Below are 23,642 nucleotides of genomic sequence, written 5' to 3'. Positions count from 1 at the left end.
GAGAGCTTTGTGGTTCAGGAAGCTGACAGTTATTAAAAGTAAGTTTTACAAGAAGGCAAGACAGAGGAAGGGGAATTCTGACAAATCCCTGATATGTGTGGAATGTTTTGGTTTTTTTACATGGGAATAAAGCAGAGTTCAGAGTTTCTTCAATTACATTTTGGGAGTTTAGTTATTTGAAAATAATTGTTTGCAGTTGCTTTATTTTTCCTGAGCCAGGACAACTTTGATTGATGTAACTGGAACAAACAGGATTGCATAAGTCTGCAGAGGTTTCCTGGTATGCTGGCCAGGCTTTATAGTGATTTTTGTCATAGCTGTGAAATTCTCACCTGACATTTGTACTAGCACATCATGTCATTTGCAGCAATGCTAACATAAGGCATTCCCGCAGAACAGTCTCCAGCATGTCACTGTGGAGGGATGGAATGCAGACACCATAAGTTTCTGCTGGACATGGACACAGCAGCAATAAAAATAACACCCCTGATTTAGCAAAAGAAACCACAAAGGCCAGGTCAGCTTTGCATCTACTAAAAATGGTCCAATGTGATGACATTTTTTTATATCACTTCTGTATTTAATTCTAGAGTCTTGTCATCTGGAAGCAACATGGGCAGGTGGAAGTGAATGAAATAACAGCTCCAGGAGGTTTTCCTCATTTATCTTTTTTAATATTGCCTGCCATTTGTATTTATAACTAATTCAAGAACTTCTGGTTTTATAGTCAATGCCTTTTGGATGTTTCTGGGATTTCATATCAAAGGAACTCTTTGAAGGACAAAATGCAATATTCTACTGAAGACAAGGTTATTACCTGAAATGTTTGATTACATGTGAGAGAAAAACAGCTTTATAGAAACACAAAATAAACTGACATCCTGAATGTAAGCAGTAAGAAGAGAAAGGACATCTGTGCTTCAGACATCCTGTGACTATGGTGGCAATAATTCATTACAAACAATTGAGAACTGCAGAAAATCACCCAAGGAGGACAGTCTGTGACGACAAAATCTCCTGACATTGACACTGGAGTGATTCCCCTGCAGGCAGTGTAAAAGTCCTTTGAGACACCAACTTGCATCTACAAGAGAGATTTACAAAACCTAGAAGGCTGGTTTTGATCATCCATCTGACATACTCTTTATTTCTGCCTGCAGTGACATTGAGTGCTGGTGACTCAGTAACAGAGAGGGGTGAGCCCACACCTCAGGTTGGGCAGGACTGCCCCTGTGCTGGATGCCCCTGGCCTGAGGGGGACATCCAGCACCACAGTGATGTCCACATCATCTGCAGGCTGGGACTGACAGCAGATCTTTCTCAAGTGTGGTTGGGCTTTTAGACAGGTGGGCAAGTAGCTTTGGGGTCAGGGTAAACTTTTCAAAAGCAGCAAGAGCCAGACTAAAAGAAGTTTTTAATTGTTCTTTGGTCCTGCTGATGTGTTTCACAAGGCCATATTAGGATAGCTAAGGACTCCAAAACCCCAGCACTTTGGAGTCTTTGTTCCATTTCTTGTTTGTGAAACTTAAGCTCTTGGCACAGAGTCCCAAAAGTATTTGGGCATGTTGAATCCTACGGATTCCTATGCTCAGGTAACTCAGCTGCAGCTGCCTCGGAGACTCCAGCTCAAGGGCTTCCTATCACTTCTGAGAAAAGATTTGCACTTTTAAGAATTTTACTCATTATTTATGGAAACAAAGAACCCTTTCAAAAGAGAAGCTTCTAATTCCATAGCATGAGGCCAGCTGTGCCATCATTCCCTGTGGTGAGGGCTGCTCTTGCTTTGCTGGGAGCAGCACCAAGCTCCATTCAGCAGGATGCTGAATTAAGGTTGGACTTTGGCACTAGAGTAGCCCTGTTGAAGGATATACCTGCCTGAGGTAACAACTGATGTTTTTGTTCCTCATTCCTGCTTATTTAGAAAGCAGGCAAATAGTGATAAAGCTTTAAAACAATTCCAAGAAGTTTGTAATCGCAAACAAGCTGTGGGAAGTCTGATTTAAATCCAATTTTTTGTTTTTCCACAGAACATACGTTTTTTACACCAGGAAACGAATAAACATAGTGTCAACACGAGCCATCAGATTAATTCTTTAGGATTTGAAGGGCAGTTTGTTCACTGAGTGACTGGCTTCATTCCCTCTCCCTTCTGTGTAAATCTGAGAAACAAAGGGCTCTGAAACAGCAAGTGGGACCTGTGTCTGCATTTGGAGTCTTAGGGATTTTCATTTCATTCTCCTCCATGAGCTTTGTATAAGCCTGTCACTGGCCTTCAGTAAAGAACAAATAAGCAGCAATAGCTTGTGTGGTGCCCAAACTATAAAACAATTGACATTAGTGGGAGCTTCCAGTGCTTGTGTGTGGGATCGCGTTGGTTCGCTCTCCGCACCCCCAAGCTTATGTTTGGTATGGTCTTGGGATGTACACTCCTCCTCTCCATCATCCCTTACCCCTCCCAGTTATAGGAATGTATCTATTTAACCTCCTCCCAGACCCCTGTTCATCACTCAGTGGCCAGACCCACCTTCTAGAATCTTCCATCAGATCTGTCAAGTTATTGGTTCAAGGGCCAAGGCCACTCCCTTTCCCTAGTTCTATTGGTTGCACAAGTTGTCAGTAGGTTGTAGGTTACACCCCCCCGAACCTCTGATTGGTTGCTGTTCTCGCTTTAAAAAGCGCTGTCGAGCAGTGTTCAAGGTCTTCAGTTGGTTTCTCCCCTAGTGAATAAACTGGACAGTGTTACCCCTGGAGACCGTCTCCGTCTATTTCTGCGGATTGCAGTTTCTGCCTCTTCTCTGGGAGTCCTCGTCACCTCAAAGCTGAAAAGCCTTAAGCGCTCTCCCAACCCCGTGTGGGCATAGGAGTGCGCCCCTGTGCTGCCGGTGTCGCTGGCCACAGCCAGCCGGGATTTCAGTTGAGGCCAGCCGCCGCTGCACTTGTGAGATACGTAGAAATGTGAGCCCCAATGTGAATGACCCAAGGAATGATATGTCACATTTTCCCTGGTAGTACAAAATCCTTAAGTTCATACATTATTTTTAAGAGGCTGTAGCTAAGTTAAAATTCTTGAGGAAAGTACAGGCAATGATAGGACTGGATAATGACTTTGTGATCTGGACTCCTGCTGTGTAAGGAGATCTCACATAGGATGTCCTCTGATGTAGCTGTTCCATTTTTCTGAGAATAACATTAAGGGGGTTTTTTTGTATTTTAGAAAGTCCAAAGCCTTGCAATGCCTCTATAAAAAATACAGAATTGCTCATACACAGTAGAAATAATGTAGTCTGATTTCCCTTTTATTTGAGTCCTATAACTGGATTTCTATTGTTTAAGAAGGGTTGAGTAGTTCCTGCATCCTATTGTCCCGCCATGTGTCTGTCCATTCACTCTGCTCCCCTCATGGAGACATTTTTCCATGAAAAATGTAGCAGGAACTTTGCATGCTTGAAATAGATATTTCTCTGAAATCAACTAGAAGTTTCAGAAGAGAGCTTCATGTGAAAGAGCAGTGGCAGTGCCTGTAGCTTTGCTTAGGGAAAGGTGATGAGCAAGCTGGGAGCTTATGGGTGGGGATTAAAGGGCAGACGAGTGTGAGCAGCTGTGGTGGGTGCCTGCTACAGATCACCTGATTGGGAAGAAGCAGCAGGCAACTGGGAGAAGTGTCATGTTTGCAGGTCTGGTTCTTGAACCACCCTGGTAGCTGCTGGGAGAAGAACACAGCAGGGCACAAGCAACCACGGCTGTTGATAACTCTTTTCCAGACACAGGTGACAGAGAAATCAGCAAAAAGAATCTGCTCTGCCTGGTACTTAACAATGTGGAAAAACTGGTCGGCAGTAGAAAAGTCATGGGTAGCCGTGGTTGCAGTGATGATGAGATGAGAATGAGGCAGGGAAATTGGTGACAAAGGACAGGGAAAAGGTCAAACTCAGTGCCTTCTTTCCCTTGTTTTTTTTCATGTAATATTTGCCTACAGGAATCCCAGGTGCCTGAAACCAGTGGTAAAGTTTGAAGCAAGGAAGACTTGCTCTTAATGGATAAGGATTAATTTAAGGAGCATTTGTCCAGTCTAGACGTATAAAAGTCCCTGGAATCTGATGGGATGCACCCATTAGTACTGAGGGACCTGGTCAATGTCATGGCATGGCCACTCTCAGGTGTCTTTGAAAGATTGTGGTAACTTGAGGAAGTTTCTGAGGCCTGGTAGAAAGTAAATGTTACTTCTGTCTTCAGCACAGACAAGGAGAATTTGAGGAAATACAGGCTGATTAGCCTCACCACGATTGCTCAGAAATGGAGGAAATAATCCCAGTTCCATAAATTTACAAAAGTCAAATCGTACTTCACTAACCCAACAGCTTTTCACAATGAGATGACTGGTTCAGTGGATGAAAGAAGAGCAGTGGATGCTGTTTGTTTTGCAAAGCTCTTGACATTGTCTCCTGTAACACCCTCAAGACAAAATGCTGAAGTAGAGACTAGATAAGTGGACAGTGAGATGGACTGAAAACTGGCTGAACTGCTGGGCTCAGAGGATGTAGATCAGCAGCTCAAAGTCCAGCTGGAGGCCAGTTACCACTGCAGTACCCCAGGGCTTGATACTGGGCCAGTGCTGTTAATTCTCTTCATTAGTCACCTGGAAAATGGGGCCAAATGCACCCTCAGCATGTTTGCAGATGATAAAGAACTGGGAGGAGTGATGCAAGAGCCACAGTGTCCTTGTGGCAAAGGGACCAGCAGCCTCCCGGGCTGCCAGGTCAGGGCAGGTGACTCTGTCCCTCTGTTCAGCCCTGGTGAGGCTCCTCTGGAGTGCTGTGCTCAGCTCTGGGCTCCCCAGTGCAAGACAGACATGCACCTGCTGGAAGGAGTCCAAGAAAAAGGTCACAAAGATGGTTCAGGGCCATATAAGCAGAGGTTGAGTTGTGATTATGCAGCCTGGGGAAGAAAAGGCTGCAGGACACTTTATCAATGTTTTTAAATACCTGACTGGAGAGGAGGGGGGAGTAAGGAGATGGGCCAGACACTTCCCAGTGACACCACCAGAGAGGCAACGTGCATAGAGAAATATAGGAAATTCTGTGTGAACCAAAGAAATAAATGTTTATGGTTCAGTGGTCAAACACTGGACTCGGTTGCCCAAAGAGGTTGTGGAGACTCCATCCTTGGAGGTATTAAAAGCCTGACTGGATGCAGCCTTGAGCCAGCTGTTTTAATTGCCCCTGCTTTGGTCAGGGATCAGACCAGATGGTCCCCAAAAATGCTGAACTGTTTTGTGATTCTATGGGAGGGGCACATCTGTACATTTACACATGTGTGAACACACAGTATGACTTCAGAAAATCAGGCTTACAAAGATAACAGAAATTCTGTGAGATTTGTTTCAAGGGGAGTTATGAAGTTGGGTGCTCATATGGAGAGCACTGTTTTAATCAGTCTGTGTTTAGGTTTGGGTCTTTTGTGCAATATAGGCCACAGACTTTTTAGCATATAATGTCCAGAATATTATTTAATGTATATTTTGATGCAAATACTTCAAAACTAGTGGAAAATGCATACTAAATGCAACAACCTGTGTGTCAGTTAAGCACATTGGACCAGGTTTTAGTTGCCTTACACTGTCCCTCACCAAGCCATGGTGTTCCAGCTCTGTGGAGTCCTGGGCTGTCCAGTCTGCCACCCTATGTTTATTCAGTTTAGGGAACCACACATCAGTTTGGGACCACCCACAACTGCCACAGAAATATTGGGACCTTCCTGCTTAACATCTATCTAGTGCTATAAATAAAAACACGCAAACGACTTCCACATTTTGTTCCTTCCTCAGGTGACCAGGCACCAGCATCTTGCTTCCATCACTTCTCTCCTCTGACAGTGTTTAGGCCCTTTTGAACAGCAACCCATGGAAGGCAATGGGTGGGCAGATTGACTATGAAAACAAGTTATTTATTGTGCAGTAAATAATTCAGCACAAATCATAAAGTCTAGTTAGTCTGTTCCTTTGAATGTCTTTAAATCAACACATTCTATATTTTATTTTCCAATCAGCTGCAAAGATGGTGCAGAACACAAAGCAAGATCAAAGGCTGCATATTATTACACTGTGTAAGTTTATAATGGAGACAGAAATGAAAACAATTTCTCCTCTTCAGTCTATCATGTCACTGTATGTCAAGGATAGTAAATGAAGGCTTGTCCCTGATGCTGAGAAAATGATTTAACAGGAAATCCTTAAGCTGAGGACAAGGCAGAACAGTTCTGGGGAAGTGCTCTTACTCTCCATCACCTGCCAGAGGCTGCTGTCAATCTCCAGGAGGAGCTTGGATCTTGAATCCAGTCTTGTTTTGAACCAGTTAGTGCAGCTGAGCCAGATAAGCTTGGTCAGTCAGGGGAAACATGGATGTTATAATTGTTCTCTTGAGGAGTTCCTATTATGTGTATTATGCTAGTTAGGGTCTGAGTCAAGGAAGCATATGACCCTGAGCTTTGTTCACTCAAATTGAGGAGGGCATTTTGGGGCTTTGTGAACTTAAACATTTTTCTGAAGTGTGGTGGTTTTCTGAGGTAATGTCTGTAGCCATCCCAGTGGAACTAATGGAGAAAGATACTATTGACTCTTGGAATCAGCTTTCTCTGTAGCAGTGTTGACAATGCTGAAAAAACCCAGGGATCATCCATAGTATGTATCCCTACAAGGGGACAGGTTGAGTTAAGCCACTGCCATTGTTTTAACTTGGACTGTCCTGGAGCTGCAGGGATGAGACCATCTGAACATTTCAGAGAACCAACAGTGAAGAGTCAATGACTGTTCAGACACTTGTGGAGGCTTTCTTTCTCTCTGCCCTCTAGCTGAAAGAGAACAAATATTACAGTGGTCTGGATGACTTTATGTGACTGTGGAGACTAAACCAATGAGACTGGAAGAGATGAGACCCCCCCCCCAGAACAGTAATTTGTTCACCCCTGTTTCCCTGTAGCTGCCAGAGCACAACAAGTTCTTTACTGAGGAAAAGGGAATACCCTGGGCTAGAGGCCTAGAACCTACTCAAGGGGTGGCAGTGCCAGCCACCAGGCTCTTTGCAGAAACACATCCCTGCTACCAGGATGCCTTGCTTCTCAGAAAGCAGCTGTGTAGATGATCCACAGGAGTCCTGCCCTACCTAGGAACAGGGCTTTCAATCCCCCCTGGCACCACTCTGGCCTTTCAGCACTGTATGAAGTGGTGTGAGCTCACATCTCTCCTGTGTGTGTATTGCTGCCCAAACCAAGAAACCCTGTTAGCAACACGCAGCCAGGCCCAGCCGTGGTAACAGCGGATGTACAGTGACCTACTTTCAACACAGCTTATGTAGCCTTTCTTGCTGCTTTATGCTTGAATGGCAGAATTTGCAACAAAAGGTCAATTTATGGCAGCCTTTTATTGCAAGGTTCTTTTTCTGTAGTCCAAAGTTATAATGACAAAATGCTCTGTTGAGTACAATGAGGATTGCAAAAATCAGCCCCACTTTTTATATAAGGCTTTAAACTTTATCTGTTCTAAACAGATTTTGGTGCTAAGCTTTTTGTTTGTTTGCTTGCTTTCTTATGAAGAGAGCTTTATTACTTGCATGGAGAGCAATAGAGGAACATGTGTGAATATGAATAGAGGAGGTCAGAAATGGTGGGTTTAAGTAAAATCATAAAAAATACTTCTGACGCTCAGCAACCTACCTCTGCATTGAGGGAAAAGAGCCTAAACCACAGCAGCCCAGAAAAGGGAAAACTGCATGGCAAAAATGGAATGGGAACCTGTCCCCTGCCAAGGGAAGGCATGAAGTAAATCTGTTGTGACCCAGCCATGCAGGGTCATAAACAAGCTGAGATAAATACAGGAGGAAGGACACTCTGACAATAGTTAGCCCAGACACATGGCTGAGTTCCTACATGTCAGCTCTGCTGCAAGAGCTGACTGATTCACACTTGGCCTATGGCAGCCAGGAGGTGAAACACATTATGTTAAGCCTCCGTGGAAGAGGGTTGGATGAACGTGCTCTCCTTGATTCTTGTAAAGGAGTGAGAGCATGACCATGAGCTGTTCCTGCAGTTGAGCTAACATGGGCACCCAACACTGCACTGAGCATCCATGGCTCCCATCCATGCCTTCCATCCATGGCTCCCATCCATGACTCCAACCCCTTTCTAACGAGGCTTAGCCTGCTGCAAATAGGGGCTGTGGAGCATGTTAGTGTAAACCCTTTCTATTGCCTGCTCAGGGTAAGCATATGATGGAGAAATAGTCCCTGACACCATGTGGAGCTCCTTAAAAACTCCCTTCCACGTTTGAGCCTTTAGCAGGGCCATGCTGTTGGCAAATGTTCCTCTTGGGGAGATGTCCTAAGGCTGTACAGAGCCTTGCTGGGCTGACAGGGTGATGGCAGCCTGTGTCAGGCTCTCCTAGCAGGATACCCCAATATGGGCAGAGCCATGTTTTCCTCTCCACTCAGCTTTCTTCCAGATAGCAAAAGCAGCTTTGCCAAGGTTGCTCTACAGCTTCTACTGCTGCCAGTAATCTGGGTAATCTCTTATCTCTTCTTACTTTGCTGTTTATAGCCATGACAGCTGAACCCTAGACAATGTGTAATGGGTGAGTTATGTTAGACATTGTCGAGCCAACAATGATCTGGAGCCAGGGCACTGCAAGCTGTGTACTGGAGTTCAAAGCACCAGGGGTGGAAATCACCAGTGGCAAGTGATTTGAGAAATCACTGTGTCCTGGCTTCAGTTTACTCATTCAGTGCACAGTCTGCTCCTTGGGACTGATGGAGAGTTTTGCCTAGAGGCAGTTGAGTGTTCCTAGTTTTGAAAGACTCAGCCACAACTTGAAGCTAAAGGCTTGTTAGTCATCTTTCCTTCTATCTCATGTATCATCACGGTAATAACCCTCTCACTGCTGCTGTTCAGGATGCTGGGAGGTTAGGCTCTCTCAGTTTGAGCCTTCCCTATCTCTGTGTGTTCACTCTGCTTTGTCTGTATTTGTGCTGGTTAGGACTGACTGAAGTGAATCTCCAACAACATTTGGAAAAGACACAAAGAAATCATATCTTTCTTAGCTGGAGTGACTCCTTAGTTTTGACTGGACTAAGGAATGTTTCAGTCAGTATTGAAGCTGCTAATATAATCAGTCACTCCACACAGAGCACCATCTTTTGCATGTAAACATATTTGTATAGTGCCTTTCTGAGTCTTAATGACTAGGTGGATTTAAAGATAAAGGCAATTTGAAAAATTCATCAGTCATGAACTGACTTACTTCTTTCTGTCAAAGAAGTAGGTCCACATTTCTGTAACATTATGAAACCTTAACAAAAGCCATCACTGTAGAATTGGTGATGCTGATGGTCTTTCTTATAATAAATAGGGAACAAGAATTCTATTAAAGACTTGGTCTTAAGTTGGCTTGCACATCTCATGAGTCCTTTCCTGGAAAGAGCTCAGTACATTTCTGAATCAGCTGGTTGAAAGAACGATGTACTATGAAGACAAGGGTTTGGATGTATGAATTTTCTCAGATACAGCCATAACCACATCCTGAGTTAGGGCACCATGTTTGCAGTCATCTTATCAAGCAGCCCTTGCTGTTATCACCCTATCAGTGACAGCAAGGCACAAGTGTTGAAGCAGAGAGAGAGATAAGGAGAAAGGAAAATTCTCTGAGCAGCCAGCTGGGAAGACAAATAATGCCTCCCCATAGTTGGGTGTTCTCTCTGTGTAGGAGGGTCCCCCCATCATAATGTCCCATAATAACCAAACAGTTTTCATCAGGGACAGCTTTAGGGAAATTTGTACTTTATTCCTGCTTGTCATGCTGTTGGGAGAACAGTTTGACCAGGATGGGTATTTCAGGCCTGCTGGTTGTTAATCTGATTTTTTTTTGGGTATCTCATTGCAAGATACCCTCAAGAGGAAGAGAAAGGGTGGGCATGAATCTCACCCAGTGGCATTTGCTCCCCTTGCTCACCTAAAGAAAAGTATAAGGTTGGCAGGTTCAAGGCCATAAGAGTAGCAGCAAGGGAGCAACAGTAGTGAGAATAACTGACAGCAGAGGAACCAACCCCCCTAGAAGTGCTGGGAAACATTCCTGTGGCATCTTAGGAGAAAGGGTAGAAAGCTGCAGGTGAAAGGTAGGCTGTGGAATGGCAGCCAGAAGGCCCTGAGGATGACATGTGCTAAGGCACCTACAGCACTGCCACCATGATGGGGCTGGCAGCCCAGAATGGGGCCCACACATCGAGGGGTCTGAGCAGGACATTGCTAAGAGAGACTGAAATGTGAAGAGGTCAATCCTGAAAATGCCCTCCTTGACTTAGGTAATAATCTGGAAGCTCAGATCAGGTGTCAGCTTGGGCCATGCAGCTGTGTGGCTGCAGAGCTCTGGTGATGCACAGTTCACCCCTTAGACCTCCATACAAACAAGCCAGGAACCAGCTGGGGCAGGCCATGACTTCCAACCCACACACCCACGTCTTCTTCCTACGAAATCCAAAGACTGGAAGAGAATGGAAGATTACTACACACCTTGGTATCCCCGTGGCACAGTCAGGACGTGGCAAGGGCAATCATCCAGGCTGGGGATTTGCAGAGCACTCCCATCCATCACCATAATCCTCCCTTGGCTGGAGAATACCAGGTAGCTCTTTTAAAAATTTTTACTTCCTGAATACACCTGAAGCAGGTAATTCCTTCTTTTTGTATAAAAACCAAAAATTCAAGCACTTGCCCAGAAATTGCAAAACCTGGGCTTCACCCTCAGTCTGAGAGATTTCAGTGCCTCTGCTTCCCTTTCCACTTGAGCATCTTCACAGGTTTCCTGAAGGTCAATGAGAGAAGGAAATGTTCTGTACATCACATCCCTAATTGTAGCTGGTCTATTGTCTATCTTGGTCTTTCTTTGTGCAGGATTCAGCTCCAGCAGGAAAGGGAAAGGAAGAGTCCACCTTGTTGTTGGGGTGCTCCCAAAGTTGGCAGCTTTGGACGTTCCATAGTCTTTACTCTTCAGTTGTAAATTTTTTTAGACAAAGCTCAGATTATTTGTGATGTGTTTATAAATCAGCTCGAATACCACTGCCAAGCACCTTGTTATTACCTTGTTACTCTCATTAATTACCTAATTAAAGCCAGTCATGATATGTTAATGATAAATCTCAGCCTGATTTCTGAGGAAAACAGAAAATTGGCTTAGTTTTCCTAGCTCTGGTCTCATTTAAGCCTCATGTCATTCTCATTATAATGGGATTTTCATTACTTAATCCATTATTTACTGCAGGGAGAATCTGAAATGCACAGAACATATTTACAATGCGAAAAGGCTACTTGAGTACTGGTCTTTGAACCAGTGGTTTTTTACAAGGAATTGCTTTACAAGTCTGTCTTGTGGCTACTTTTAAAAATAATACTATTTAAAATAGCTATTTAAAGGATGACTAACAAGTCTTGGCTTTGCAAATGCAGACGTTAGATCACAGTGGCCGTCTGCCTCCTGGGAACATCTTCCCTCTCGCTTCCAAGCCATCAGATAATGTGTGTTGAGTAAAGTGAACTTAGGTCAGAGAGCTGCTCACATACACTGCTAATTGGTGAACTCCTCATTTAGTCTTTTAAGGGATCTGGCACCATATAATGTTTCAGCCTTACTCCCCAGATGATCCTGTTGAGCTTGCTCTATTGTTTTTCATTTCAAATAGCAATGTTTTCTCCACAGAAGTCTTAGCATCCACAATCCAAGATGTTTTTTTCTGCTCCATTCAGAACACGGTACCTTGAGAAGCATTGTGTTTTCCCATCTCTGTGATGGGTTCAGTGGTGACTCAGAGTGACACGCAAGGAACAGTCAGCGCCGCTCCCCGCAGTGTCTGGCCTTTCAGAGAATCTCTCACCACCCATACATCTTTGTGGTTTGAGAGGTCTGACTAGTCTGCCATCAAAAGTGGAAAGTTCGGGGAAGCCCAGCTCTGTTCTGACATCAGCTGTTGGTCTAAGATGCCAAAGCACAGAGAAAGCAAACCCACAAAGATAGGGGAACTGCAACAGTTGTCAAGGTAAATCAAATAATGGGATTTGCAAGCTCCATTTTTCCCTACAGTCTATCACAACATCTATTCATGAGGATGCCAGAGGGAAGATGGCACAAGAATTCCCTTCCTGTGTGTACCCAGTGAATGGGCCACCAAGAGCCATGTCTCTTGCTCTCAGGAGGAGATGAGTCTGTCACGCCCAAGAGAGATGGAAGGTGCAGGAACAATGTCAAGCTCTCTGTCAGGCAGGTCCTCAGGGGACAGATGAGCAGGCTTGAAGTCTTCTAACAGTCTTAATGAAGATGCTTCCTCACAACCACTGTGCCCTCCTGCCCCCTGGATCTATGGTTAAATCTGTGGATGTCTGATATGCTCAGAACCGATCAGCAAGAGTTATACAGTCTCATTTCTCCAAAGAAAACAAGAAGTCTCTTATCTTCAAGGCATCACATAGTTTCCAGTGCCTCCCTACTTGAATATCAACTCAGAAGTTTTTCTTTGGTCAGGTGCTTAGTGCCCCTGAACTTCACAGCAATAAAAAGTGTTATAAAGCACCATGGTGGTCCAGTGTTTGGGAAGAAGCAGATGCCTGGAGTTGAAACACAACATTTGAAGCAGTCCTTTGAAACACAGTGGAAAGGCAGTCATCTGTTGTCCTTATATAAAAAGAATAGGAGAGAACAGACTAAATAATATCTGGTCTTTGCCTTCAAATCCAGCCATTCATGATGCCTTCTTTTTACTTAAAATGTAGCATGCCTTGAGATCTTCCTATCTGCTCTGTTTCCTCAAGGAAAAGCTGCTTAATTTTATCTCCCTTAAAAATTAACCTCATAAAGAGGAATGCACTTTGCTGTACTGGGTTGCAGTACACCAGGAGACAAAATGACCCCAAGTCTATATCCTTGACCAAATTTGCAATATCTTGTCATAGATATATTTATAACCTCTAAAAGGTATCCACACAAAGTGATAAATGGGCTGAAGCAGCAGTGCCAGAAAGCTCTGAGGGGAAGGGTCATCTCTCTTCAGGGAGCTGGTACTGTGCAGCTTGTAGTGCAGGAACATTCATAACCACACAGTGCTATATCTCAAGCCATTGCCTGTACTTGCATTTGGTATCCTAAAGCTGCTGTCCCTTCCTGAAGAGGAAGAAGGGACAACTTCTCTCCAGCCATGGAAATCCCACCAGGAACAGTCCCAGATTATATGCTGGATGCCTGGATGTTTTAAAGAGGCTGGAGCTTAGTGGTATTGGGGACAGGACCCACAGGATGGTGCAGACTGGCAAGTTATAACCACACCTGTTTGGCTGAGGATGGCATGAAATGAAGCAAGGAAGCACGAGAAAGAGAAAAGCAAATGCCAATGTGGAAATAACCCTTCACCACCCCCCTCCTCATTCAAATTACAACACCAAGGGGATTTCTGGTAGAAAATAAACCACCTGCAGTGAGGGGGCTGAAAATATGAATTGAAACAGTGGAGGAATGGGGAAAACCAGGATGGCACAGTCACAGTCAGATATAGGCCAGCATATAGAGGTGTCTCTCAAGCTGCTGCCCAGGCAGGACACAGTGGTCAGCAAATTCTCAGGAACAAGAGGACAGGGCTAAGATTTTAAGATTCATTTTATTCTCAGCTAAGTTTTTGTGGCAGAGATAATGAAGACATAATTTCATGCTGCAAGTGAACTAGAGAGAACTGAGTTATTTCTATGTGATCATGCTAAATGTCCTGAACAGGACAAGAACATCCCCACTGCCAGCAGGATGAGAAAACCCAGCAGTAAAGAGGTGATAAATTGCTCCACATCAGCCTCTGTGGAAGTGAACTGGTATTTGGTGCAGTAAAATGCAATCAAATGTTAATCCAAATGGAACTTGGGTTTCTTTTTGTAGGGCCTGATCTCATGCAGCTTAATACAAAAAAGGGAGGTAAAGGAAAAAAAAGGAGCAGTGTTTGATTTCCTGATTAAAACTGAGCTCTATTTGTTTTGAATGAAAATTTTGTCTCTACAACAATGACTCACAAGCTGCAAGTCAAGAAGAAAAGAAAAATTAATCACAAGGGAAGGGAAACACAAAAACAAAACCAAAAAAAACCCAGAAGTTCTTCAGCTCTATGGGGCTGAGGGAATGAGTGTACATCTTGTGATGCACTTGGTTTTATACAAGTGGTTTTCCTCCTACATTTTCATCTCAGTAAAATTAGAGGTTGAAGTGTGGGGGATGTGGGCTCAGCTTTTGATTCTCCACAGCTTCCTGTGAGGCATAGGATGAATTTTCAAATCTCTCTGGGTCTCACCTGTAAAACAGTAATAACATTCTTTGTCTATTTAAATTACTTATTCTTCCTATGAGTTTCTACTAGGCTTAGAGTAACAGGGCCCTAATGTATCATTAGAATCTCTAGCTGCCACTGTGCTATGAATAATGATGTTTATTAATCATAATAAACATGTCAGTGCTGTCAGAGCATGTGCATGGAGCAAGTAGAGCAGTGTCTGACAATCACATCCTGCCATGTAAGGCTTGGAGTGGAAAATAAGACTCATTTTGCAGGCAATACAAAACCCATGGATGGCCAAAGTCTTCCTGCAGGCAATGCTGGAGGAAAAGAGAAAAGGTCATGTTCATTCTAAAAAATAATGCAAGAATATCACAGTATCCCTCTCTAAAGTGCCAAGATAGCTCCCCACATTTCCAGACTGCAGTAGTGAGGGATCCCAGTAGGATGTCTCCAATCCAAAATGTATATATAACAGAAAACTCTAACTTACATATTGAAATTACTTAAATCTATTCCTTAAATCTTCCCCCACTTCCTCTCCTCCTCTTCCTCCTTTATACAAATCTCTATTTTGGTGAAGAGGCAATGAAAGGCAGAATTCAAGTCAGTCTATCTGATGACCTCAGTTACTAGTCCCTCCACCTGTGTGCCAGCAAGGGACAGACCAGGTCTTATTTCAGACTCACCATACTGAGAGAAAGGTGGGAGGGCAGCCCACCAAGGAGAACCTCAAACTTTGCACGCTCAAGAAGCAGATCTTCTGGTAAGGCACAACTCAAAGTGGGTCAGGTCACCTTGCTTGCCAGAGTGGTGTAAAAAACAGAGATCATTCCAAAACCAGCTGGGGTAGGATCCACCCTTGCCCATATGAAATCATTGCTGCTGCTGACAGCAGGAGGTCAGCTCAGATTCTGGATTATTTATATTAAAACAAGATACATAAAACCTTTGATGCTCCTGGAGTTACCTGAGAATCCAGCTGGTGTAAAGGAGGTTAGAACCTGCTTCTAGGTCCTTTGGTTGCATCTCATTGCTTGATCTATGCTGGAGATACTTGCTGCAGGGTTAGTCATCCTTGTGTCCTGAAGAGACCTCACAGCACTTTCTATTACTCAGAAATACCTGCTGGGAGGAATTGTCTGGTGAACTACAGGACTGGAACAAAAAAGAAGAGAATTCTGTAAATTGAGAAAGAATCTAACCAACAAAAGCTCTGTAAAAATGGTGTGCTGAACAATGGGGAAACAGTCTCTGTCCTTGCTTGATTGCCTGTGGATAATTACAGTGGCTGATTTATTCTCCCCTGGAGCACTCCTGGTCCCTTGCTCTGGTGTAATCCATCCCTGGCCACTCCTGCCAGCCCCACCACCTGGGACCAGACAGGTCACTGCCACCCTGCATCTACCAACATCAACCTTTGACTTTCAGTGACAGAATCTTCTCGATGCTGCAGCCCAAGCCAGGAATCACTGGTCTGAATTGAGGAAAGAGCATAACTGCCCATTTTCATATTAAATTCAAGTATGAATTTTTTGTTTTTTTAAATGCTGAAAGCTGCTGGTCACTCAAAACCCACTGAAAAACTGTGGGAGCTGAAGACCCAGCTCTCTCCTGTTCTTTCTCAAATTCGAGCTCCAGAGGTGTCCTGGTATGTGAACTCAGTCACGTGTGACTGCCTTCATAATTTTCTCATTGTGGCACTGCCAATACCTTTGTGCTTTTCAATCACTCCCTGTTTGTTTTGAAACAAAACAAACATTGTTTGCAAAGTGTGTCTGCTTAAAGCAATTCTCTGAACTGTTCACACTGTGGGCATCACCCATGCCAGGAAAATGTGTGTCCCCATGTAAAAACCAACTGTGCATCCTACCTTTGTAAACTTCCCATGCTCAGCCTGTGGCCCAGCTCCTCCATTACGCTGGAGGACAGTGATGATGTGTTCACTGCTGTGTTCCTAGTGCTGACAGACAGCAACAAGCACAAGGAAACAAAAATAGCACTTTTACTTAACCTTTGTCCTTGTAGAGAACAGTCCCTGGCATTTTCAGCAGTGGCCACATCATGCCAGGCTCTTGGGTACACCTTGCTAATTTTCCAGCACCAGCATTTCTGCAAGCATTTCAGGAAATACTGTTTGGTGCAGGCAGGAGAGCAGCAAGAAAAATAAAGCCTTGCCCTAAGCCACCATTTCAAACCAGTGGTGGAAACAAACAAATTCCAGGAGATTCCCAGTCCCTTGTTTCAGCCATGAGGCAAATCCTGGTTTTGCAGTGACATCAGTAGCTCACTAACACCTATTGACTGGAACATCCAATTCATTTTTACAAGTTTTGTGGCACTATGGTTTGCCAAGGAATCCAGAGTGAACAAAAATTTTCATTTGAACCATTTTTCAGCTGTGGATATTAAAGTCATAGGTGAATGAAAATAATCCCACATGGAGCATCTGTCATTTTTCTACCTTTTTCATTGTCTTTGATGTGGGAGCTGCACTACTGTGCCCTCCATGTCACTACATTATCTAATACATTGTTTAAAGGGTTGCTAAAATGTCTATACTAAAGACTGAAAACATGTCAGCTTGTTTTATTTAGACTGAGAGCATGATTGTTTACCCTGCACTGCCTTTGGGAGAAGTGGCCATGCCCAGGATCAAAGCCATGGTGCCACCCAAACCTCTGCTGATCCTGTGACATCACCCCTGACATACAGGTTGGAGATGCTATTTCCCAAATGCAAATGTCAAAAGGGTGGCACTTGTTCAAAAATCAGCCCCCTGCTTTTGTTGACTGTATGAAATAGCTGTGAATGTGTTTAGAAGAAGGCCAGGTCCCTTACAGCAGGCTGTAAAACAGAAAATCTGGGGTAGGGAGGAAGCAATTTAGAAAGAGGTGAAGAGGACTGAGGTAGGGAGAAGGGCCCTGCCAGCTGTGCCAGTGACTGTGTGCCAACATGGTATCACCATGAGATGAGGTCTCTTCCTAAAGCAGCCTTATTTGAGGATGAGCTCTGGAGCAGCATCCTCTGTTCTCAACCCTTTCCAGCCTGGCTTAGCTGCCATTTGGCTCTGCCCTCTCCATGCTAAGGACATTTGGGAGCCAAGCAGATGGAGTGGGAGCACTCACTGGCACCTCCTCACAGACCCTGCTACAGGGGCAGTCAAGGCCTGGCAGCACATGGCAGCAGCCTTGCAGCAGCATGGGGCTCTTCCTCTCAGCTCCTCAGCACCATGCACCAAGAAAACACCAGACATCCCTGACACCCTTCTAAATAGCATGGAGGGAGGGTCTGCTCCTAAAGCATTTCCAGATTCCAGCTTTCCAACCAAATGAAAAACAAGCAGGAAGCACTGGGTTAGCCCCCCTCCTCTTGGAAGCATAATCCCACATGTACAGCAGAATGGGAGGACACAATAAGATCTATTCTGGATGATCTGTGTGACAATATCAAACTTTTTTTTCTTTTTTCTTTTTTTTTTCATTTTGTTGCTGGATGAGATTGCTTCTGGGATGCTTCTGTAGCTTTTGGCTCTGGCTAAATAGCAGGAGAGCTCCCAATAGCAGGAGTCATGTGACCATGCTCTTGTGCACTTGTGAATGGAAAATCATGTGTCTTCATAAATCACAGGAATACAGAGACCAGATGTGATGTTCAGAGCTCCCACATATTCACATGAGAATGGGCCAATGCTAGCAAAGAAATATGAAAGGAGAATGATCTGTGCTATGTGTTTTACTTTGCTTTAATACTGAATGTAAGTGGAGAAAGGAAAAAATACAAATAAAAGAGAATGTCAAGAATAATGAAAAAATGTGTGTTTCAGGCTCAGAAAAATTATTTTGACACCAGCTCTCACATTTTTTTATTATCACCCCTCTGGGCAAAGTCATTCAAAAGAACAAACAGAAAATCATATCTCAGACTAAGATACAGGACTTACCTCTCTCAGCAAACTGGATGTGACAGCAGAAATAAGACCCCAGGATCCAAGCATGGTGAAAAATGAAAAGGTTATGTTAAAAATTAAAAAGATCCCAGGATCCAAGCATGGTAGAAAATAAATTATTTTAGTAAGTGGGGGAGTGAGGGGTGGAACCTCTGTGATTGCCTTATCATTGCCTTACCCTAATTTTTCCCCAGTTTTAATACAGGCAGATTGAACCACCACAATCTGAATGTGATGAGCATCTGCCAGGATTTGCTCCAGGACTTACTAGGGCTGTTCCTAAAGAGACCTGATTTGTCCTTGAGTGTGTCTGTCCTCTGTGGATGCTGGAGAGCCACCCACAGCTGGTGCAGAGGGTGCTCCTGTGTCTGGAGCTAGGTGTGCTACTTCTCATCTTCACATGGAGCACCTACATACCTACCACACTAGAGTCAGCAAACATTAGTTGGACTTCCCTTTGTAGCAGCTCTTTGCAGACAACAGGGTGCACAGCTGGTCTTCCTTGCTCTTTTCCATTCATTCTTTCTGCTTTATAGGGTTTTAATTTTTTTAGCCTTCTCCAGTATATCACTGTCATGGGAGTTGTTTTACTCACCTTTGAGTTGTAATATATGAACACACATACAACCGAGACCTTTGGATCATTGAATTAGCATTCTTCTGCCCTTGGGATTTGCTTTCTGACTGCTTTTGGAGCTATGACTCCGGCCTGTATGAATTAAGGTTGCTCCTTAATTATGAATTAATTCATAATTCTCCTCCTCCATACAATTGCATGTATTTTTACAGAAGGAAAAAAATTTAAGGAACATAAACATGGAATAGTTTGGGTTGGAAGGGACCTCAAAGATCATCTAGTTCCAACTCCCCTAAATATGGGCAGAGACACTTTCCACTGGACCAGGTTGCTCTGAGCCCCATCCAATCTGGCCTGAACACTGCCATGGGTGGAGTATCAACAGCTTCTCTGAGCAACCTGGACCAGTGCCTCACCATGCTTACAGTAAAGAATTTCTTACTAATACCTCATCTGGATCTACCCTCTTGCAGTTTAAAGCCATTCCCTCTTGTCCTATGCCTTTGTACAAACGTCCCTATCCAGCCCTCTTGCAGCCCCTTTACATACTGGAGAATGCTGTAAGATCTCCCTGGAGCCTTGACTTGTCCAGGCTGTACAACCCCAACTCTCTCAGTCTGTCTTCATATGAGAGGAGCTCAAGCCCACTGATCATCTTCATGGCTGTCATCTGAAGTCATTGTAACAGGTCCATATCTTCTTGTGCTGAGACACCCAGAGCTGGATGCAGTATACCAGGTGGGTTCTCATGAGGCCATCACCTCATGAGGTCCCATCACCTATTAAATTAGAGAAGAATGTGCTCCAGGCAAATGGAGCTGTGATGGCTTGTCTCTTGGAAGAGCTGTTTCCACATCCTGTTCAGACTTTCCTCATAACCTTTAGTGAGCTATTTAGGATCTGAACCTCCAGGGTCTTAAAACTTTGGAAGGCCTGGGTCTATCTTGTAGAAATACCAGCTGGATGTGCAGCCTGGGATTCAGCAGAGATTGGTTTATCTTGCTGTAAATAAATAAATAAGGGAAATTAGTGAACTGTGGTTTATGATTACTTTAAACCAGAGATTTCTGTTGTATCTCTACAATACTGCTGCCACTTTTTAATCGTAGTGAAGATACACAGATAGTGTTGCTGCAGATATGCCAAGGGACGCATGCACTGAAAACTGGGATACAATGAGGGGATTCACAGAAATTAGCACTGATCAAACAGGGAAAAAAATCCTTCATGTCTGGAAATAAGATATTGCTACACCACAAAGCAAATCAGCATTCATTTGGCATAGAGAGTACTGGGGAGCAGGGTCAAATACTGGAACATCAACACTGTGAAACTCTGGAAAGGTCTTGGCCATGACCATGGCCCAGGGTAACCAGCAGTCTCCTCAGCAGAGGTTCAGCAGTTAGCCTGGACCAGGAACTAAAAGTAATAGTAGGAAGTCTGCAAACTTGTTTGGGAAGAAAAGCTAAAAGCAGGAAGATGGCCAGATGATGCCAGCTGGCCCCAGGACCCAAGGGTGAGCACGGGTGTCAGCTCCTCAGCACAGGGGTAGCCAGGAGAGGCCAACAGGCCCCACAGCCACCAGTGACCTGGCACCCACCAGTGCCATTCATCAGCTACTTGGCCCCGTTCTGAGCTGTAATTTTTTTACACCCTAAAGAGCAGCTGGCACCTCCACAGAGCCAACAGGTTTCTGCTCCAGCGAATATCTGTTAAGGTGTAAAGGAGATGTGTCTGAGCCAAGGATGGAGGATGAGACAGATGCCACAAAGCTTTGAATGCTCATTTTAAGTGTAGGCATATTTCAGGGTGTGTAAAAAGTGATGGTGCACAAGCTGTGGGCAAAACCATGTAAACACAGCCCCGTGAACACAACAAGAAAGAATATTAAAGAATCTCAGTAAGTCTTTTTGCTAAGTCCATCATGGTTTCAAAGTGACTGTGCTCTGCACGGACTGAAGGAGTAAAAGATAAGAGGGTTTTTAATCCATCTCATTACATGAGCTGTGAGAAGATCAACCAGGTCAAGCTAGCTTTGCACAAGAGTAGAAGAAAACCTCTGTGGAATCTGACGAGGTTTAGACATGTGCTTGATGTCTACACAGGCATTTCGGGTCTCACCCCAAGTCACACATAGTGATGCAGTAAAGAATTGTGGTTCTAAATCCTGTCCCCACTCTTTACCTCACTCCCTGTGTCCCCCCTTTATCACTATGTTACATCCCTTGCCCAGAAGGTACCTAAAAACAGCAATACACTTGAATTCTCATAGATGAGGCCTAATACTTTGCCTTAGATTAAAATATTCTTCATAAAGAGAGCTAATTTTTGCCTTATTTTCCAGTGGACGTATTGTGAGGTCTATCTTTTAGGCACACCTCTGGGGGATCTATGTAATAATCTGTGTAGTAGAGGAGTTCTGAACTCAGCTCTGCCCGAGCATGGCCAGAAGTCTTCAGAATGAGGCCTCTGATCTGCATGTTGATGATTGCCCAGGGAAAATGGAATGGAATTTGAATTGTTGGTCAAGGCTCACAATAAGGATTCAAGAGAAAGGATGATTCACAGCAAGAATAAATTTCCCCAAGCAAATCAACCCGTCCACCAAAAAACACTTTTTGGGAACATGGGATTGAAGTTAAAACAAAACACCTTGTTAAAAACAGTTATGAAAGAACTCATCTAGTTGTTTGGCTGTATCAGGTGCAGGTGGATGGTTTTGCTTGGTTAAATCAACATGACTGCCTTTGTAATGCTGGCCTCTGTGGAACGAAACTGTGACCAGGCCCAAAACAGAGTTGAGCTTTCCTGAACTGCAGCAAGTGATGTTTAGATCTGAAAGGGGACAGGGAAATGGAAAAATATGAATTTGAGGATAAAAAAATCATGATAAGCTCATGTGGCTGTGTTCTTAGTTTGAATCCTGATTGGGGTTTGTCATCGTTAACTTGAGTCCTTAATTTCCCTGTGTAGAAATATGATCCAGAAGAGAAATTCTGGTTTTGAAGTTCAGTCCCATGAGTAATGCATGAACTTTTCAACTTAGCACTGGTTTTCAAACACTAACTGCAAGTTTGCAGTTTTTCATCAGAACCAAAGGATAAAAACAAAACATAATTTGCACAAAAAGTGTATTAAGGCTGTCACAGCAGAGCACACTAGGATGGAGCTCTTTAGCCCCACACTCACAATGTGAATGATATTCACATTACATTAATAGTGAAGGGAAATGAAATAGTGAAAAAAAATAATCTCTGCATCAGTGTGCAACTGTGCTGTAATTTTATAGATGAATGATGATGCTTAATGGCTTAGAATAAAGCAAGGAGCTCAGGGTCTCCATTGAATGTCACCATTTAGGGCTGTAGTGCTATATTTTTGATGTAATTCGAATCTGTGAAGGTCTAATTCACCCATGCTACAGCCCCTGAAGTGAGGAGGAGCGTGAGTGGGGTCACGGACAGAGTAAGAGCAAGTCAGTGAATTTAAAAGAAAAATAACATCAGTAGATCAGAACATGTGGTTAGATCCTCATGAACGGTTCCTCTCTCTGCAGCACTCAGGCTCAATGGATTCATAGATGTAAACTGCTTTGAGATTTCATGGGAGAGGAAAGCAGGTGTCAAACACAGTTATTTACACTAAGTAATTGCATAAAGAAAATCCCAGAATCAGATCTTTGTTCTACATTCACAAATGAATTCCCTTAATTATTTGTTTTCAAGCATTTTAAGATATAAATAGGTTTGTAAGTTTAAGAGCTGGAAATAAGCCACCAGCAATAGTGACTGGGTATTGTGAGAAGGGTTTCTTATTTTTCTGTTGGGGGAAGGGGCTAGGCTAAATCAGAGTGGAACAGACATGCTGAAACCAGCCTGTGCCTGTTGGGAAGGAGATCATGGACTAGGATTCACTGAGGAGAGGGGGCAAGGAATAGGGAACAAAAGCAACAAAAAATAACTGGGACTAATATAATACTACATGTTAAAATTTTTGAAAATAAGCAGAGGTAACAATGAAAAGTCCTTGCCTAGCTAAAAATAGTTATAGTTATGTAAACAGAGGAAAAACACAAGCACATAGACTTATGCTGTAGGAATTTCTTGATGCAATTGGCAAAGGATTCTGTTTCTCACAGCTAAAAAAATGTTTCACCACCAGACCCTGTCTTTGCAGCAATGGGCCAGTGTGGCCAAGCAGGAGCAGCATGTGAAAAGTGAGTGGTTGTGATGGAAATCAGAGGAAGAGGGACTGCTGAAGGATCTCCTCCCTCCCCAGCAATTTGTGAGTGCTCTGCTTGCCTTGCCAACTCAGACTCCAGATACTAAACTCAGGACATCATCTGCTGGAGGTCAGCTGGAGCAAGCCAGCACCTGCAAGGAACACAGCAGGATCCTGAAGCATACAGCACACTACTGGTGCTTCTCCCAGGAGTGGAAGCCAGGCTTTAGGCTTTGGAACATTTTACCCTTATTTGACAAAAGCTCCTCAAGGTCACAATTTTGGTGCTACTCATTGTGAATTTAGTAGAGAGTAATCAGCCTTTCCCTATGCAGGGAAATGTTTATTCTCATGCTATAACTCACAGAACAAAGTAACTGTGTCACCAAGGACATTTTTTAATGGACTGTGCTAGCAAAAATAACTCTAATGATCTCTAGCATCTTGGATACATACATTTCTCTGGCCTAAAACTGCCTGAAAGGGACTTCAAAACCATCCTTCTCCAGCACTGGTCACAATAGTGGAGGGCTGAGGTCTACAAAATGTCCCAGACTCC

General features: G+C 43.8%; 1 long non-coding RNA gene across 14 annotated transcripts in view; it reads left to right on the top strand.

Annotated features, from left to right (window-relative positions):
• The window catches only part of LOC135284839 (uncharacterized), a 72,532-nt gene that overhangs the window by 34,354 nt on the left and 14,536 nt on the right, over window positions 1-23,642 (top strand). For 3 of the 14 annotated variants that reach the window (XR_010349970.1, XR_010349977.1, XR_010349986.1), the window contains exon 3: window positions 23,039-23,146. The exons of the other annotated variants lie outside the window; for them this stretch is intronic. This is a non-coding gene — a long non-coding RNA (uncharacterized LOC135284839). The remainder of the gene's footprint in view (window positions 1-23,038; window positions 23,147-23,642) is intronic. 14 annotated transcript variants of the gene reach the window in all.

The sequence above is a fragment of the Passer domesticus genome, chromosome 1 (assembly GCF_036417665.1).
Source record: "Passer domesticus isolate bPasDom1 chromosome 1, bPasDom1.hap1, whole genome shotgun sequence".
Taxonomy (NCBI): domain Eukaryota; kingdom Metazoa; phylum Chordata; class Aves; order Passeriformes; family Passeridae; genus Passer; species Passer domesticus.
Note: the sequence above shows the minus strand (reverse complement) of the source record. Positions and strands in the feature narration are given on the sequence as shown.